The sequence below is a fragment of the Dendropsophus ebraccatus genome, chromosome 12 (assembly GCF_027789765.1).
Source record: "Dendropsophus ebraccatus isolate aDenEbr1 chromosome 12, aDenEbr1.pat, whole genome shotgun sequence".
Classification (NCBI taxonomy): domain Eukaryota; kingdom Metazoa; phylum Chordata; class Amphibia; order Anura; family Hylidae; genus Dendropsophus; species Dendropsophus ebraccatus.
Window position 1 is genome coordinate 25,938,905 of NC_091465.1, and position 20,311 is coordinate 25,959,215.

At 47.5% G+C, this 20,311-nt stretch overlaps 1 protein-coding gene across 1 annotated transcript in view; it reads left to right on the forward strand.

Moving 5' to 3' along the window:
- Positions 1–15,216: 15,216 nt before the first annotated feature.
- UBE2J2 (ubiquitin conjugating enzyme E2 J2) overlaps positions 15,217–20,311 on the forward strand; it is a 37,049-nt gene continuing 31,954 nt past the window's right edge. Inside the window, exon 1 of the mRNA XM_069947000.1 lies at positions 15,217–15,358. The gene's annotated coding sequence lies outside the window, so the exon portion shown is untranslated. The remainder of the gene's footprint in view (positions 15,359–20,311) is intronic.

The following is a 20,311-nucleotide window of genomic DNA, read 5'->3' on the forward strand; positions in this document are numbered from 1 at the left end:
TTCTGACATACATACCAGTGCCCATAAAGATGAATAGACCAAATGAGTCTATTGGTGACTTTGTGTGGTTTGCTTTGGTATAGTATACATTTTCTTTGTGCAATAGTCTACCATGCGTTTAGGTTCCAAACAGAATGTGGTCACATATAGGCTATGGTTGTTCTATGCATCACTCCTTTTTGATGCTTTTTGATGTAGATGCCTGGTGTGAGACGCTTAAAGGAGTATTCCCATCTTATTATGTCATCCCGTATTCACCCCTTTAAAGGGGTTATCCAGCGCTACAAAAACATGGCCACTTTTCCCCCTACTGTTGTCTCCAGTTCAGGTGCAGTTTGCAATTAAGCTCCATTTACTTCAATGGAACTGAGTTTAAAAACCCCACCCAAACTGGAGACAACAGTAGGGGGAAAGTGGCCATGTTTTTGTAGCGCTGGATGGGGTTAACTCCTGCCCTTGTTCTAATTGCCAGTATGACACAACTGCAAGGTGGCATAAAGACCTTCATCTTTGTGGTCTGATACTGTACAGGATTTTTGTCAAGTATGTGTCTAGTGCTAAGAGAACTCAACCTCTAAACAGCAGAAGGCAAATGTCTCATTGTACTAGTTCTCTCTCAATCTAATAGGGGTGTACTACCACATTGTCACCACTAGTGGGAGATGGCAAGCCATTTGATAGACTGTAAAGTAAGGAGGGAGAGTTAAAGGAAAAGACAAGGCGATAAAAGAAGCAAAAGACATGCAAGAGTTCTTTTGCTTTGCACAATCCTTACTAGCTACAGTTTTTCTTGATAAAAACTGATCAAGAAGTGACCTGCTACGGGAACTCGCAGCGTCCAGCTTAAAGCTGTGCAAAAAATTGGTTGTGTTTAATTTCCCTGCAGCACCACCACAGGGGAAATGAAGCATTACACAATGCCTCTTTATATCAATAGGCAATGCAGGACAGGACAGGTCCTCCAGAGTGAGAGACGCTCTTTGTCATTGCCCTGCCCTCTAGTCTGCTGCCACTCCTCCTATTACACGGAGTGACGGCCGACATTGTACATGTTGGCTGAGCGTTGCCTTTTACTATCCCCCCAATTGATTATTGGCCAGAATGGCTGGTAAACGGCCACAATCAGCTAATAATCGTTTGGTGTAATAGGGCCCTAAGGGTCCTATGAGACAAAGCGATTTTACTTTTTCTCTAATTAAAGATAAACGAGTGCTTTTGCGAACGACCTGAAATCATTTGCCATAATACGCGGAACGATAGTCGTTAGTTACAATCGCAATTACGATTGCTCTTACACTCTAGTTTAAGAATTATCATTATAACGAATGAACGATGTGTAGAAGAACCAAAGGATTTGCGTATGATTAGCGATGATTTTATGGTCAGCTCAATAGATGAGATCAACGAAATTTGAAAAAACTGTCATTAGTCGTTGCCACAGAAAGATTGAAGGTTTTTTTTTATCATCTTTCTGTGTGATAGGGCCCTAAGAATCCCCTATTAGGGTAGTTTCACATGTACCGGATTCACAGCGCATTTCATTTTCATTCCACTGCGAATATGTAACCCAGCCCCTTTAACCCCCCGCCGCCCGCAGCCCCCAGAGCATACATTACCTGCTCGGCGCTGCGGCTGTGTTTGAGGCTCCCGTCGGTTCCCATCAGCCAATCAGTGCTGCAAATCCGGTATGTTTGAAGGTACCCTTAATGTAACTGAAATTGGGTTTCCACAATAGACAAACCCTTCAAATGGAAGCTGTCCAATCTGCAAGCAGTTATTTGCAAGTTATAGAGCAAAAGGAGATAGGCAAATTGATGTATAGTTTATTTATTAATAGAAATCGGTGCTCTTTGTAGACAAAGTAGTCAAGTGGGTGGTCCTTCTAAGTGACTGACAGCTATCTATAAGAGGGCGTAGAAAGAGAGTTGTCAATCACTCTGTAGCACCACCCACTTGACTACTTAGCCTAGAGTGAGCAGAGGCTTACAGGATGAAAAAGGACAGTTATCTTCAAACTTTTCCCACAAAATTACATATCAATCTGCTTAGTTCCTCCCGCTCTATAACAGAATGGACTGCATTTTAAATGACATTTTTTTTTTTCCAATTCTTTAAAAAAAAAAATAAAAAAAAATCTGGAGACGTTTAGACGTGTAAGACGTGATCGAAAAATCGTTCGTATGTTGTTGATCGTTGATATAGGTGTGAACCTAAAATTATCGTTAATCGTTCGCTAATCGTTCGCTGTAATTCCACATCCGTTCGCTCAAGTTCAGCATTTTTTCACTAATCGTTCAGTGTAATTGCACATTGTTCATTGTTTTTCTGGGATCAGAAGGAATAAACGATCATAGTAATGATCGCAATAACGATCGTAGTAACGATCATAACTAACGATTATCGTGAACGATTTCAGGTTAATGATAAACAATCTCGTTTGCGATCGTTTAGCGTTAATCGTTAAAAATCGCTCAGTGTAATAGGACCCTAAGAGGTGAGGACTAGATTATGAAGGACAAAAGAGGCCACTAATGACTCCATTCTATCGTGAGAGGAAAACAATAGATAAAAGATAGGACAAGATTAGATGAACAATTGGATTTATCCTCCAGAAACCTGGATAAATAGGTGACTACCATGGTAGGCAGGGGCGGATTAACTTTACCATAGGCCCCGGGCTGTTCACCAAGCCTGGGCCCCCCCCCCACCCCACTGTAACTATGGCAGCACTAGCCTGGCGTTTATAGTACAGGACAGATAATGTCATGATGTCCTGATTTGTGCAAAATTGCCATTAAAAAATTAGATTTTTTGCAAATCATGGCAGAAGTGTAGCCAGGAGACAGTACACCACTGAAAGTATAAGTCTTTTTGGGTAGTCATGGGCCCCCCAGGAGCTCAGGGCCCCAGGCTGCCGCCCGGAACGCCCCTATTATAATCCACTACTGATGGTAGGAGATAAAATGGCTGTTACTTCCTGTTGCCTCTTCAGAGAACTGAGAGGGAGTAACCTAAGAAATGGCAACGACTATTATACGTCAATGGATTTTCTGTTACGCAACCCTAGCAGACGTATTGCTTACATTGTGTTCCCATATTAGATATGACTCTATAGTTAAAGGGGATGTCCTAGCAGAAGAAGGTGTAGAAGAACTGGATTTGCACTGTTAAGTCTTCCCATCCAAAATGTGATTTCAGAAGCCAATTTTTTTTAAAGCGTTAAAGCGAATGTACCACTAGTACATCGCTTTTTTTTTTTTTTTACGTAAACAGACTACTGCTGATGCTGGGATGCCGGGGGCATGGTCCTTTTTTTCCACTGCCTACCAGTTCCCGCACACCGCTCTGGTCTATTCCCGAGCACCAGCCTAGCATGAAGCACTGGAGGAGGGCCGGCATGCCCCCAGTGTGAAGATCTCCCATTCCCTCTGTGACGCGGCTCCATTAGAATCAATGAAGTCGCGTCACAGAGGGGAGGGGGTTCATCACACTGGGGGCCGGCTGGCCAACCTCCAGGGCTTCATGCCAGGCTGGTGCTCGGGAATAGACCAGAGCGTCGTGCAGGAACCGGGAGGCAGCTCAAAAGAAGGACCACGCCACCGGCATCCCAGCATCGGCAGTGGTCTGTTTATGTAAAAAACACAAAAAAGTGATGTACTAGTGGTACATTCGCTTCAAATATTGCACCAGATTTTTTGGTGTAGCCAGTTTTATTTGCATCCTCCACTGCTTATAGAAGAGAAGCGAGTCTTCGGGCCTGACATATAATTATCAGTCATTACACTCATAATTAGATGCTAATGTTCCTGATGCAAAGCCGCAAAGCTGTAATGTGTGAAGGAAATATGGATAATTTATTGTGTAAGAGGAGCGGCCTGTCATAAACACATTGTTTGGTATTTCTGCCGCCTGTACTGACTGGGCATAGTGTTACAGCTTTGGCTGTCCAGGCATGATGGGAATTCTAGTTTTGCAACAGCTGGAGGGCTGAATGTTCCCCATCCCTGGTCTACAGCTATGTGTACTTTGTACTACATCTTTTTATCTACTCCATCTTTGTGCCTATGCCACTGTGGGAGCACATCTGTCTGACGCCATGATGTGGCCTATATATAGATACATTACAAAGGATTTGCAGGGAAATAATGGGAAATTCCCCATAGCGACTACTCAGATTACAGTTGTGCACATAGTACATAGTACAATAAGCCTGGGGGTCCACTTCATTGTTGAACATGCCCTTAGGTTTAACACCCTGACACTAGATACAGTGATCAGTTTTGTACATAGAGTCAGAACAAGGCTTAAGGATTAAGACAGTACAGATATTTAAAAAAGTATTCCATTCAAACATAACTTTGGTGAGACTAACAATTTCTTTCTATACGTTTTATTATCTATTCAGTCTCCTTCTCCCAGTTCTGAGCTGCGGATTTCTGCTGAAGACACAAAAAACTGTGTGTGAGCTTTTTTCTCTGTCTCCCCCTCCTCCCCCTTCCCTTATGAGACAGCTGATGTAAACAAGTCCCTAAATGCAACTTTTTGTAATCCTGGGAGGATCAATCACAGTGAGTTCATTAGCAATTGACCTCAGATTAATCCTCCTAGCATTACAAAGAAGCTACAAAGTGGCAGATAAAGCCTGCCAGAGACTTGTTTACATCAGCCATTCTGAGTTGCTGCGTTTACTCTTGCAGACTTGACCTGTCCATCTCCTGTTTACAAGGGGCGGTATGCAGCCAATCACAATGATCCTAATGCCTACAAAAAAGATCTGATCAGTTGTCGAGCAAGCATTTTCTCATTCATCAGCCGATAGCTGACTCTTTGTGTGTACTATAAGTAAGTGTATTCCCATTACTTACCGACAGTCGCTCCCTGTGTACCTCATAAAGCTAATATCAGACTTCCCTCCTCCAGGCTGAGCTGTCCTGCTCTGTGGTGAGTCTGTCCATAAGATGGCCGACATGAAGGAGAATGTGACCATGCCCCCCCCCAGTATCCTCCATAGGCATATACAGGCTAAGTGGTGGACACTGGGGGCGCAGCATGGTCACATGCTCCTCCATGTCGGCCATCTTATGGACAGACTTAACACAGAGCAGGACAGCACAGCCTGGAGGAGGGAAGTCTGATATTAGTTCTATGAGCAGCTGTAAGCGCAGTGAGTACACTTACTTACTAATACTGTACACTGAACTATTTTACTATAAAGTGGCCAACCCCTTTAACCTTACCCAAACTTAAAACTTTTAGACCCTATTGAGGATGTAAGTCTGACTGGCCAAGTATTGGAATATTATAGTTTCTCAGCATATACCGCTTTAAAATTGGCACACTTGGTATGACAGTCCTCTTCATCACTGACTATTTTGGTGGTACCCCCTATAATTAAAGAGCTATTACAGCAATGAACGTATCAACCAGGATTAACCAAGAGAGCATGAAATCGACTGCTATTTAAAGTTCTCTTCTTCCTTGACAGGTACACAGCGTTCTCTTAAGAGAAGCATATAATCCTAGAAGAGCTTACTCAAGCCATTGTGATGTCCCCAGGGCCTGATGGACTCTTTAAAGGGAATCTGTCACTAGGTTTATTCCACCTAAAATGAGGACAGCATAAACTAGTGATAGAAATGCTGAACAGATCGGTGTATTACCTACATCATTTTGTTCAGCCGTTCTCCTAATATGCAGGAGAATAGGAGCTGAGCTGATCATGCCTGTTATGAGAATCTTACCGATCAGAGACTGATGAGATATCCTGTGGAGTCCTTTTCTGTACTTTTTTTTTCCCTGGAAAACCCCTTTAAATTAACTTTTTTTTCTACATTTTTACATTAAGTAGCAAAAGTAAAGGTTGTCACAGCCCCTCTGCTGCCACCAATAGCTGTGCCTGAAACTGCAGTGCCTGGCTCTGTCTGCATTCCTGTTGAGCATCAACACTTTGCTATCCTCACCCCCTTCTCCCATTTGACCCTTGGGTTTAAACTAAATCACTCTTCTCATTGTCACCCCTGCCTAGACCAGTACTGATAAGGAGTCTCCTGGGGCAGGCTGGATACAGGACTACAGTCTGACGGTTGGCTCCTTCCCTGCACAGTGCTGTCTGAACTATACATGTTTTTAAACCAGTGACTTACTATGTTGTCAAGTCCAGGAAGGGTGCTGTGCTGGGGAGAAACCAGCCATCAAGCTGTTCATGGACTGGCCCAATTAGCACACTGGCCCATCTGGCAGTTGCCCAACTTGCCAAATGAACAGTTCAGCCCTGGGAGTGGGAGCCGTAGTTGTAGTGGGAGTAGTAATCAGTAGCAGTACTAGTACAGTAGAAGTGGGTAAAGTAATCATCACAGAGGAGGGTAACATAATATTACAGAGGGATTTGAAGAAGCTGGAGGCTTGGGCAGAGAAATGGCAAATTAAGTTTAATGTGGATAAATGTAAGGTTATAAAATCATGGGATGCATCAAAACAGGCATTGATGCTAAAGATGAGAAGATAGTTTTGTCTCTTTATAAAGCACTGGTCAGACTACATATGGAATACTGTGCACTGCACCAGACACCAGTATATAGGAAGGACACAGCTGAACTGGAGCGGGCGCAGAGGAGGACGACCAAGGTCATTAAGGTAATAGGTGGGTTACAGAACCAAGACAGATTATCAAGATTGAGACTTTTAGTTTAGAAAAAAAACCTTTTTAGGCCATATTCCACGGAACGATTATCGGCCGTTACTGCCGATAATCGTCTCGTGGAATAGAAGGAAACGATCAGCCAACATCATTCATGTATGTATGTAGCATATCATTTACAGTGTCAGTTTATATTGCCCCGTCATATATTTGTGTTATTCATGCACCAAAGAATATTACAGATTATAACACTTTATTCACTATGGCAGGTATGCATGTAATATCGGTGATTATATGTGATATATATTACTACTGGATTTAGTTCTGGTAGATTATGTACATTCCTCCCATCTGTGTTCATGTTTGATCATTGAGTCACACTCTTATCAATGGTAATTAATAGGGATTGGTATTCCTTGGAACTGTTGTGGTGATTCTATTTTTGGCTCCACTTATAGTTCACTTTTAACTGGTTTGGCCAACTCCATGTAGACACCATCACTTGTTTCTTCAATTCTTGTAAACATGCTTCTGGTGTGCTATACTATGGCTTGTTATGGTGCGTTTACACGTAACGATTATCGTGCAAATTTGCGCGATAACGATCGAATGTGAACGATAATCGTACGTGTAAACGCAGCGAACGATCAAACGACGAATGAGAAATCGTTCGTTTTGATCTTTCAACATGTCATCAAATCATCGTTGGTCGTTTGCAAAAAATTCGCCGATCGTTCCGTGTAAACAGTCGTCGCGTGATAGTCCGGCTGCCCGCAGCCCCGCCCGCCGCCCCCCCCGCTCGCAGCCCGGCCCCCCGCTCTCAGCCCGGCCCTCCGCTCGCAGCCCGGCCCACCGCTCATCCGCAGCCCCCTGCGCCGGCTCGATCGCCACCCCCACCGCCGCTCCGATCGCCACCCCCGCCGCTCCGATCGCCCCCCCCGCCGCCGCTCTGATCGCCCCCCCCCCGCCGCGGCTCCGATCGCCCCCACCGCTGCCGCTTCGATCGCCCCCCCCCCACCGCCGCTACGATCGCCCCCCCCCCCCGCCGCCGCTCCGATATTTGCTCCAAATATTTGCTCCATGCAGTAGGAAATCCTCTATTAGTGCCCCATACAGTAGCCAGCCACCCCCACATAGTAACTACTTCCCTCCTTAGTGCCCCACATGGTAGTTTGCTTCAACCCCTGTAGGTGAATGGGCTGAACTTACATCTCCCGACTCCTCCACCTGCAGGAGGCACATAGCACCGGACACGTGTGTGATGATGCCACCATGCTGCCCGTACCAGGGCTCACTTCTAGGCTGCAGGCAGTATTAGGCCTGTTCCTTTTAGGACCAAGGGGTCAGTCTCCAGGTGCTGACATGATGGACACATTGCATTACTTTGAAGGGCTGTAAATAATGGTGTTCATCCCCTTTAAACAAATACAGGCTGAAATTATTCTAAGGTTGTGAAAGTACTAGCGTAGTATGTAGTACTCATTGAGAACTCCTATGCTTGGCTTGACATTGACATCATGGTGTCGGCTGGTTATTCTAGGTGATGACTCCATGCCGGATTATTAGCACTCAGCATAAATCGCTGGCTGAGGAACAAATATATGATGCAACTCAACCCTGGAATCTTTCTGTAAGGATGAAGCAATGTCATATGTGTATCTATCCATGTATATTCATATATGCATAAGTAGCTACGCCACTCTCCCCAGCTTATGTGCAGTAACAGTGCCTGTACGGCCTCAGGTTGCTGTTACTTGTGTGAACAGCACTCTAAGAGACTTGGGTTACTGAATGCATTGTATGAACAGCACTCTAAGGGTACCCTGTAAAAAGGACACAAGTATAATACCAGGATAGCTGGCATACACTAACAGGCTTGCTTTATTTAACGCACTGTATGAATAGTACCATAAGAGCAACCTGTAAAAAAGGACTGTGAACATGAAATGTACTGTGATATCTCATATGTAATACCTCACGTTATTCAGTATACTGTATATATCAAAGAATAAGTGGACTCAATGACAAGTGTACAAGTGTGTGTAAACCATGTGATACACTAACAATTGTGACAAAGGCAAATACAGATACTACAAGTACAGAAATTGAAATGTTACAAGCGCCATCTGCTGGTGAAATGTTAAAGTGCTCCTATCTGCTTTATTAGTTCAGATTGCACATGTGAAGTCATCCTCAGGCAATGTTCACACACAATAAAATAATACCAAAATACAGCTGTATTTTCAATGTAATAATGTTTTCTATTAAGATCTATAAGGAATTGACCATCAGTACACACACAGTAGAGAAAAACAGCTGTATTTGAGTACAGGAACATGCTCATTATTTACCATCAATTTTTTTCAACTGTGCGCACTTTTATTGTCACTCCAAATTACAGCCGTATTTTGGCGATTCAAATGCCTGTACAGACCAAAAAGGCTCCTACATGTTGCGGAAAGATTGCTTTCCTTCCTCAGGGATGTCCTGAGGATCCCTGAGGAAGAGAAACAATCTTTACGAAATGCGTAGGAGCTTTATTGGTCTGTACAAGCCGCCCTAACTAAAAGTGGTGACGTCACACATTTCAGAGAAGATGACTGCGGCGGTCGGAAGTGGATATTGCGCTGCCGGCCGGGGCACACGCCAACCCTGAAATTGATACTTGCTTATCGAGATCTGGACATCAGTATTTGGACATCTGACCTAACATGCATCACTTCTTGGATTCTTTAAATGAAGGTTTTCTGGGTCCCTACAATAGAAACAATGGGGGAGATTTATCAAACATGGTGTAAAGTGAAACTGTCTCAGTTGCCCCTAGCAACCAATCAGATTCCACCTTTTTAATTTTCCAAAGGGTCTGTGAGGAATGAAAAGTTGAATCTGATTGGTTGCTAGGGGCAACTGAGCCAGTTTCACTTTACACCATGTTTGATAAATCTCCCCCAATATCTACAAACACACGGTTTTAAACTCCCATTGACTTCAATTGATTAATACTCAGTTACAAGTCTCAACACTGGAATAGCCAGATATCCTTCCTAGGAAAGACCTAGCAAAGGGAGACTAGTAGTCTGTCCCTCCGATCCCCATATAATAAATAGCCTTTTCCTTTGCTGTGTCCCCATATAGTATTAAGCAACTCTACTTTGTTCCCCCCTCCATATGGAATAAGTCACCTCTGTCTAGCATCTCCTCTATATAGAATAAGCCCTCTCTGTGTAGCATCCCCCCAGGGCTGTATTAACAGCTGCTGCTGCCCTAGGCACTAAACCTGAAGACGCCCCATCTTCACGCACCTATTGGCGATACCAGACCTGACCAATACCACCATACCCCCCACCCCCCTGGAAAAGACACCAGATTTACTGGCAACTCTGAACAGGAGGAGGGAAACTAAAAAAATTAAAACAAAAAAATTAGTTTTTTCTGTCCCCCTGCTTCCTGGTGCTGCCCACCTGCAAGGTGCTGCCCTAGGCACCGGACCACGGGTGCCTAGTGGTAAATACGGCCCTGCATCCCCCATGAATAGCCCAACCCTGTAGCATCCCCCATGAATAGCTCCCCCTGTAGCAATACCCCATCAATAGCCACTCCTGTAGCATCCCCCATCAATAGCCACCCCTGTAGCATCCCCCATCAATACCCACCTCAGTAGCATCCCCCATCAATACCCTCCATAGCAATACCCCATGAATAGCCCCCCTGTAGCATTCCCCATGAATAGCCCCCCTGTAGCATCCCTATGTATAGCCCCCCCTGTAGAATCCCTATGTATACCCCCCTGTAGCAATACCCCTATGAATAGCCCCCCCTATAGCAATACCCCCATGAATAGCCCCCCCTGTAGCAATACTCCCATGAATAGCTCCCCGTAGCAATACCCCCATGAATAGCCCCCCTGTAGCAATACCTCCATGAATAGCCCCCCCTGTAGCAATACCCCCATGAATAGCCCCCCTGTAGCAATACCCCCATGAATAGCCCCCCCTGTAGCAATACCCCCATGAATAGCCCCCCCTGCCCTTCGTAGAATCCCTCATGATTAGCCCCATGTGGAAAAAAAAGTAATAAAAGTATACTCACCTAACCTGGCACATTGATTCCTCCTGGAGCTCCCAGCAGCCGCTCCTCTTCTCCTGGCCGCTGCCGCTGCTCCTCTTCTCCTAGCCGCCGCCACTCCTTTTCTCCTGGCCGCCGCTCTTCTCCTGGCCGCCGCTGCTCCTCTCCTGGCCGCCGCCGCTTCTCTTCTCCTGGCCGCTGCTCCTCTTCTCCTGGCCGCTGCTCCTCTTCTGGCCGCCGCCGCTCCTCCTCTCCTGGCCACCGCCGCTCCTCACTCCTCTGTGCCCAGGAAGTGACGTCACGGGATGCAGACGTGCCTACGCGCGGCACGTCTGCCCCTAATGGAGGGACTTTTAAAGGGACAGAGCGACACAGGTACAGCGGCGGCATTATAATGGGGGCAATCTTGCTGGGCCCCCCGAAACCTTGGGCCCCAGGCGGTTGCCCAGATTGCCCTCATTATAATCCGCCCCTGGTGGGGAGTAGGATTCTGGTTAGGTGGGAGCAATGCCTAGTAGACTTATATGGCAAACAGATCACTAATCTCAGGGAGACCAGTGAGCTGTCTGGATGGATACCTGGCTTTGTTATTTTCCCTGGTCATATCATCAGACTCGTAATTTTGTTGAATACTGACTGAATGGGCCACCTAGTATGGTGGTTTTGATGGTCTCCATACAGGAGTCATCCCTTTGCTAGGACCTTACCTGGAGGGATATCAGTGATCTGTTTGCCATATTGACTTCAGTCAGGAATGTTAAAAACAGCATGGAAACACCTAAATCACATTACTTTTTTCAGAGCTGTTCTGCTTGCAAATTTACATTGAATTTAATGGGAGCTTGAATAAAATAGACTAAAAAAACCTTCCCAAAATGCCTGTTGAATCACACTGATTTGCACTTATGGTTTTTATAACCGTGTGAACATACCCTTAGGACATCTGCAGAAATATGCAACATGTAAAAATACTGTAAGGAGACAATCCGTAAAAGCTCTCGAGGGGGAACTGGCAGAAGTGCTATGGGAGTGGAATAGGCAGGGTGGGAGGGCTGTGATTGACAGCTGAGGGAAAACAATGAATTCTGGAAATTGTAGTGCTGAGCAACTGAAAAGTAGTGATTATTGTTCAGCAGAAAGGACAAACATATAAAATAAAATTTTGGTGGTTTCACAGCTGGAGTAGTCAGGTAAGCAAGGTTATACACTTCTAATTTACTGAACACAGCATCAAATCTGTAGCAGATCCCTTAAAGCGAAAGACATTGCTTTAAAGGAGAAGTCCGGCCAAAATTAATTTTTGATATGTTGTTACTTATGAAAAGTTATACAAATTTCTAATGTACATTAATTATGGGAAATGCACATATACTGCTATTTCCCTTAATTTAGTAGATCAGGAAGTGTTAGAAATATCTCTGAAGAAGTGACGTCACGACCCAGGGTGTAATTCCTATGGAGTGTCCAGCAGGGGGCGCTCTCTATATAGAAGTCTATGGGACTTTATTGTTTCTATGGGTTTCTATGTAATGTAATGTAATGTAGTGTACAGTGCTTTATTGAATGAATACATCTATGGAATACTTTGGGGAGCAAGTGTCCTTGCTCCCCAAAGTATTGCATAAATGTATTCATTCAATACATAGTAAGCCCGCCGATCCGCCGCATTTCCGCCGCATTCCCGCTGATCCGCCGCATTCCCGCTGATCCGCCGCATTCCCGCCGATCCGGACCATATACATTGAACTACAGCTCCCATCATCTGCTTCTAGTATGAACAGGTGATGGGAGCTGTAGCTGGGTAATGGATATGACATGCCGCCGGGCGCAGGGGGGAGCCGCTCAGTACACAGGAGCGCTCCCCCCTCCTCCTCCTCCTTCCGTGATAACTTCCGCCTATACCAATGCTGACTCCCTGCCTGGCCGCCGCTCTCCGCTCACATATACCGGCTCCCGGCATCAGCGCGGACACCAGGATGCATCGGGAGCCGGTATGTATGGGGGTGGAGAGCGGAGAGCGGCGGCCAGGCAGGGACTCAGCATTGGTATAGGCGGAAGTTATCACGGAAGGAGGAGGAGGAGGAGGGGGGAGCGCTCCTGTGTACTGAGCGGCTCCCCCCTGCGCCCGGCGGCATGTCATATCCCATCACCTGTTCATACTAGAAGCAGATGATGGGAGCTGTAGTTCAATGTATATGGTCCGGATCGGCGGGAATGCGGCGGATCAGCGTGTGGCGGATCGGCGGGAATGCGGCGGAAATTCGGCGGAAATGCGGCGGATCGGCGGGCTTACTGTGTATTGAATGTATTGAATGAATACATTTATGCAATACTTTGGGGAGCAAGGACACTTGCTCCCCAAAGTATTCCATAGATGTATTCATTCAATAAAGCACTGTACACTACATTACATTACATAGAAACCCATAGAAACAATAAAGTCCCATAGACTTCTATATAGAGAGCGCCCCCTGCTGGACACTCCATAGGAATTACACCCTGGGTCGTGACGTCACTTCTTCAGAGATATTTCTAACACTTCCTGATCTACTAAATTAAGGGAAATAGCTCTATATGTGCATTTCCCATAATTAATGTACATTAGAAATTTGTATAACTTTTCATAAGTAACAACATATCAAAAATTAATTTTGGCCGGACTTCTCCTTTAAGATCTTTTCATCAATAGACTGGTGCCGGCACGGGGATGCGAATGTTGCAGTCCTTTTTTTTGAAATGCAGCCCCATTCCCGTGCACAGCCGGTCTACTCACGGTCCCTGGCCCAGCCTGAAGCACTGGAGGCGGGCCTGTCCATGCCCAGTATGACAAAACCCCTCCCCTCTGTGACACAGCTCCATTGATTCTACAGAGGGGAGGGCAGAACATCACACTGGGGGCCTACCCCCAGTGCTTCAGGCCGGGCCAGTGACCAGGAATAGACTTGCGCCGTCGCACAAAAAAAGGACCGATTTACCAGCGCCAGTCTATTGATGTAAAGTTATTAAAAAGTTTACCTGCTGATACATTCGCTTTAAGTGTTAATGGACCCTAAAGGGGTATTTCCATATCAACCAACACAATCATGTAGGACTCCCCCAATTAAATTTTTCTATATTATATTAATTTAGCAATAAATGTAAAAAGTATTTCAGGATGCACCAAAAAATACCTTTGACATGTCAAAAGTTATGATTGGTCGGGGTCTTTGTGTTGAAACTGCGACTGATCAGAAGAACGAGCAGGGGAGAAGTCGTGCTCAGCATGGTCCTCTCCTGGCTCTATGTCATGTGATGAGACGGCCGCATAATGGAAGTGGGAAGTGACCACACGCTCCTCTTAACGCTCAATCTACTGATCGGTTGGGGTGTGAACACTCTAATTAAAAAACTCAAAAGGTTTTTTTTGGGACAGGTACATTTTAAGTTGTGATGGGAATAACATTTTTAGGGTATGTGCACATTACGGAATCCCGACAGAACACCTGCCGCGGATTCCGCAGCTTGCACCTCAAAGAATGAGCGGGTTCATTCTTTGGGCGGAAGGTGAAATTTGGCAAACCATAGAAGGAAGTCTATGGGAGCAGCGAAGATGCGCACGGCCGCCAGTGTCCACAAGTGGGTGCGAGCTCAGGATTCCATAACGCTACAAAAACATGGCGACTTTCTTTCACAGACAGCACCACTCTTGTCTCCAGGTCAGGTGAGGTTTGCAATTAAAGGGGTTATCCAGTGCTACAAAAACATGGCCACTTTCTTTCAGAGACAATTGTAACTTCAAAACCCCACCCAAACTGGACACAACAGTAGGGGGAAAGTGGCCATGTTTTTGTAGTGTTGGATAACCCCTTTAAGCTCTTTTCACTTCAATGGAACTGAGCAGCAAAACCCGCACAAGCTGGAGACAAAAGTGGGACCGTCTCTGGAAGAAAGTGGCCATGTTTTTGTAGCGCAGGATAACCCCTTTTAAGCTCTACTCACTTCAATAGAAAATCACCTAGACTGGGGACAAGAGCAGTGCTGTCTGTGGAAGAAAGTGGCCATGTTTTTGAAGCGCTGGATAACCCCTTTAATTTTTCTTTACTAAGCACAGCGCCATGTTTTGTAGTGGCTGTGCCTGGTGCTGCGGCCGGTACAGTCCCATTCACTTGAATGGGACTGAGCTTCAGCTCTCTGCAATACCAGGCGCTACTATTGTGGGGTCCACTATATCTGATATCATCTGAATGATTTATTAGAAGACTTCTGGAGACTGGTACAAGCTGGTGGCATTGACTCTATCACTAGTGACATTACTGTGTCTGGAAACCAGGACAAATATTCCCCAACCTGTATCTCTGTGGCAAAACAACAACCAGCACCATCATGACTGGAAATTGTAGCGGAGAGTCCCAGGTTGGGGAATACTGAGGACGGAGCAGACGTGACGTCATCACGCCGCTCCGCTGAGCTGTTATGAAACTCGCGGCCCTGCACACGTAGACAGTTTCTATGGCAACCAACGCTTCCCCGAAGTTTGACAGCGTCCGCAGATCAGAAAACCGGAAGCGGAAGTTGTAGTGCCCGGAGCGGCCATATTGGAAGCGGGGGAGGAAATAGACAGGAGGAGACCGAGGAGGAGAAAGAGAAGAGAGCAGCGCGCTGACCTCGGGCTGAGAGGTGAGGAGACGGCTGGGGCTGGCTGTGTGTGACTGCCGAGCATCGGGTGAGGGGGAAGATGGAGGGAGCAGACACTATGGGGAAGCGGAAGCACCGGCTTGCTGGGCTTATGTCTGGCCAGGCCCCGGAGGAGGGGAGGGGGGAGGCAGCCACTGGTGTTTATCAGAAGATTGCTTCTATACTGGGGTCCTATATATGCATACAGTGTATATACTATCTATAAGGACTGGAGATGGCTGGCCTCTCCAGCTGTTGCAAAACTACAACTCCCATCATGCCCTGGCAGTCAGTAGTTTTATAAGGGCTGGAGAGCTGCTGGTTGAACACTGTTTCCTTAAAGGGCATGACCATCATTATCATCATCATCATGACATTACAGTGTTCTGCTCATAGCCGGTAGAAGTATGACAGGATATCTGAACCGCTCCATATGGAAAATTATAAGCAGCAGTAGGGGGCGCTCTAATCAAAACCGAAAACTTTGGTTACGTCTAGTGCAGCCCTGAGGGGGCGGTGACTGACACCGGAGGGACACTCCAGCTATTTTGTGTCTCCACACTCCTCCGGTGTCTCCGGGTCCTCCTTTTGGATGATCCAGGATTAACTTGTATCGGTCTGCTCAGACAGGACAGCGCCACGGCCGGTCATCGGCGGAGACACCAGAGAGCCGCAATGAGGTGAGAATAGCGTCTTTATAATTTTTTTATATAACTGTATCAAAAATCTTCTCATGCCGGAGTACCCCTTTAAAGAATGAGAAAGTTTGGTGGTGTGATGCTTCGCCCCCTCAAGATCTGCATCGTATGTAACACAGGGTCTCCCTGGGAGGTCGCTGTAGAAGTGATTGTTTGCTCTTCAGGTATTTGTTTTGTGTAAATTCACGCGACTGAAAAATAACCTAAAGTGATTCTTTTGTTATTTAAAAAAAAATAAAAAATTGACAGGACACACGGACATGTCAGAAGTTTTGATCAGGGAAATGTTCAGTCTCTCATCGGTCACTAGAATGAAGGCCCTATTACACGGAGCGATTATCGGTTAAAAATTTGCTATAACGATTGGAAATGAGCGATTATCTGTCTGTGTAATAACACCAAACAATGACAGGGGTGACTTCTGAGGGAATAAGGAAAGATATAAAGCGGATTCTCCTGTGTGTGCAGTAGATGCAGCCAGTCTCCAGCCTCCATGTCCTGAACTACTCAGAACTAGACTAGATGGAGCAGGTGGTCTTTTCCTGCTGTCTTCTATGTTTCTAACTAATATTTATCATATACAAAGATACAATGCTAGATCCATGTGATATAGAGATCAGCCATAGTCCCAGATTCATCAGCTCTCTGTCAGTGTCTGCGTTCCTGAATCATTGCGGCCCCACAGGAACTACCCACTCAGCAAGTCAGTGACAGCAGTGTCACTTCACTCACTGATTGGCTGAGCGGGCATTTCTGAGTGGGGCTGTGACATCACAGGATTGGGAGCACATTGCATTATTATGATCCCACCACCCCCTGTCCCCCTTGCATTTTTCACTGTTGCCCAGAATACCCCTTTAATTTCGCTCTCGCTCTCACACACACACACACACTGCCTGCGGCAGCCATGGCGTACACACACACACACTGCCTGCGGCAGCCATGGCGTGCACACGCACACACACACACACACACACTGCCTGCGGCAGCCGTGGCGTACACACGCGCACACACACACACACACACACACTGCCTGCGGCAGCCATGGCGTACACACACACACGCACACACACACACACACTGCCTGCGGCAGCCATGGCACACACACACACACACACACACACACACACTGCCTGCGGCAGCCATGGCACACACACACACACACACACACTGCCTGCGGCAGCCATGGCACACACACACACACACACACACACACACACACTGCCTGCGGCAGCCATGGCACACACACACACACACACACACACACACACACTGCCTGCGGCAGCCATGGCACACACACACACACACACACACACACACACTGCCTGCGGCAGCCATGGCACACACACACACACACACACACACACACACACACTGCCTGCGGCAGCCATGGCACACACACACACACACACACACTGCCTGCGGCAGCCATGGCACACACACACACACACACACACACACACACTGCCTGCGGCAGCCATGGCGCACACACACACACACACACACACACACACTGCCTGCGGCAGCCATGGCACACACACACACACACACACACACACTGCCTGCGGCAGCCATGGCACACACACACACACACACACACACACACTGCCTGCGGCAGCCATGGCACACACACACACACACACACACACACACTGCCTGCGGCAGCCATGGCGCACACACACACACACACACTGCCTGCGGCAGCCATGGCACACACACACACACACACACTGCCTGCGGCAGCCATGGCACACACACACACACACACACACACACACACTGCCTGCGGCAGCCATGGCACACACACACACACACACACACTGCCTGCGGCAGCCATGGCGTACACACACACACACACACACACACACACACACACACACACACACACACTGCCTGCGGCAGCCATGGCGTACACACACACACACACACACACACACACACACACACTGCCTGCGGCAGCCATGGCGTACACACACACACACACACACACACACACACACTGCCTGCGGCAGCCATGGCGTACACACACACACACACACACACACACACACACACACTGCCTGCGGCAGCCATGGCGTACACACACACACACACACACACACACACACACACACACTGCCTGCGGCAGCCATGGCGTACACACACACACACACACACACACACACACACACACTGCCTGCGGCAGCCATGGCGTACACACACACACTGCCTGCGGCAGCCATGGCGTACACACACACACACACACACACTGCCTGCGGCAGCCATGGCGTACACACACACACACACACACACACACACACACACACACACACTGCCTGCGGCAGCCATGGCGTACACACACACACACACACACACACACTGCCTGCGGCAGCCATGGCGTACACACACACACACACACACACACACACACACACTGCCTGCGGCAGCCATGGCGTACACACACACACACACACACACACACACACACACACACTGCCTGCGGCAGCCATGGCGTACACACACACACACACACACACACACACACACACACTGCCTGCGGCAGCCATGGCGTACACACACACACTGCCTGCGGCAGCCATGGCGTACACACACACACACACACACACTGCCTGCGGCAGCCATGGCGTACACACACACACACACACACACACACACACACACACACACACTGCCTGCGGCAGCCATGGCGTACACACACACACACACACACACACACACACTGCCTGCGGCAGCCATGGCGTACACACACACACACACACACACACACACACACACTGCCTGCGGCAGCCATGGCGTACACACACCCACACACACACACTGCCTGCGGCAGCCATGGCGTACACACACACACAGCCTGCGGCAGCCATAGCACGCACTTGTACATCCTCCCGCAGCGATTGAGTGTGCACACACAGCTTGCTGCAGCCAAAGAACACACGCGTGCACACAGCCTGCTGCAGCCATAGCGTGCGCACACACAGCCTGCTGCAGCCATAGCATACATATATACACACACACACACACACACACAGCCTGCTGCAGCCATAGCGTGCGTACACGCAGCCTGCTGCAGCCAGGGCTGTGGAGTCGGAGCTAGTTTTGGCTGCAGTTGGAGTCGAAAAAATGTACTGACTCCAGCGTTAAAAAAAAATCTTTTACATTTTTTTTTGAGTTTTCATATGGATTTTATAAATGTTCCTTATTAATATAGTTTGTTCTAATATTCTAAGCCCTTTATCTATGACAACCAGAAAAACCCCTTTCTCACATAGTCTGGTCTCTATTTGGCAGCTTGTTTCTGAGCTGGAAGAGTCCATTGTGTGGGGGGAGATCTGTGCTGTTCTCTTCCTGGATGCTGGATGACTGTATATGAGCAGCAGTTTAATATGAAGATATCCTGTGTAATAGAGAAGGAGGAGAAGCCATAAGTAGTGTAGCAGTAACCTCTGTCCTCAGTGTGGTGTTTTCTCTCTGAGAGAAGATTTTGTGTGTGTGCTATGGCTGCAGCTGTGTGTGTGTGTGCTATGGCTGCCTCAGGCTGTGTGTGTGTGTGTGCTATGGCTGCCTCAGGCTGTGTGTATGTGTGCGCTATGGATGCCTCAGGCTGTGTGTGTATGTGTGCGCTATGGATGCCTCAGGCTGTGTGTGTATGTGTGCGCTATGGATGCCTCAGGCTGTGTGTGTATGTGTGCGCTATGGCTGCCTCAGGCTGTGTGTGTATGTGTGCGCTATGGCTGCCTCAGGCTGTGTGTGTATGTGTGCGCTATGGCTGCCTCAGGCTGTGTGTGTATGTGTGCGCTATGGCTGCCTCAGGCTATGTGTGTGCGCGCATGCTCTGGCTGCAGCAGGCTGTGTGTGTGTGCTATGGATGCGGCAGGCTGTGTGTGTATTAGGGCTGGGCGATAAACCTAAAAAAAAATTGATACTGTCTCAACTTTGCCAGGACGGTATTTGCAGTATATTTCTTATTCCCCTTCTGAGCAGCCCGTCACGTCAGAGTGCAACAAGACCACCACGCAGCTGTCACCATCCGTCAGAGCGCCCCCACCGTGCCCCATCCGGGCTGGGCTGTCAGTACAATCACCTCTTGCAAATGGCAGTAGAGCACCAGTCTTCTAGCCTCCTGTCCGCCTGTTTTCAGTGTGAGGCGCCAGTTAGAATGTGTGTGCACTTGTGACTCTGGCATGGCGACTGAAATGTCGCCCGAGTTGCGGTGGGACACTCTGGGGCAGCGGGGCACAAGGGAAACAACCTGTAC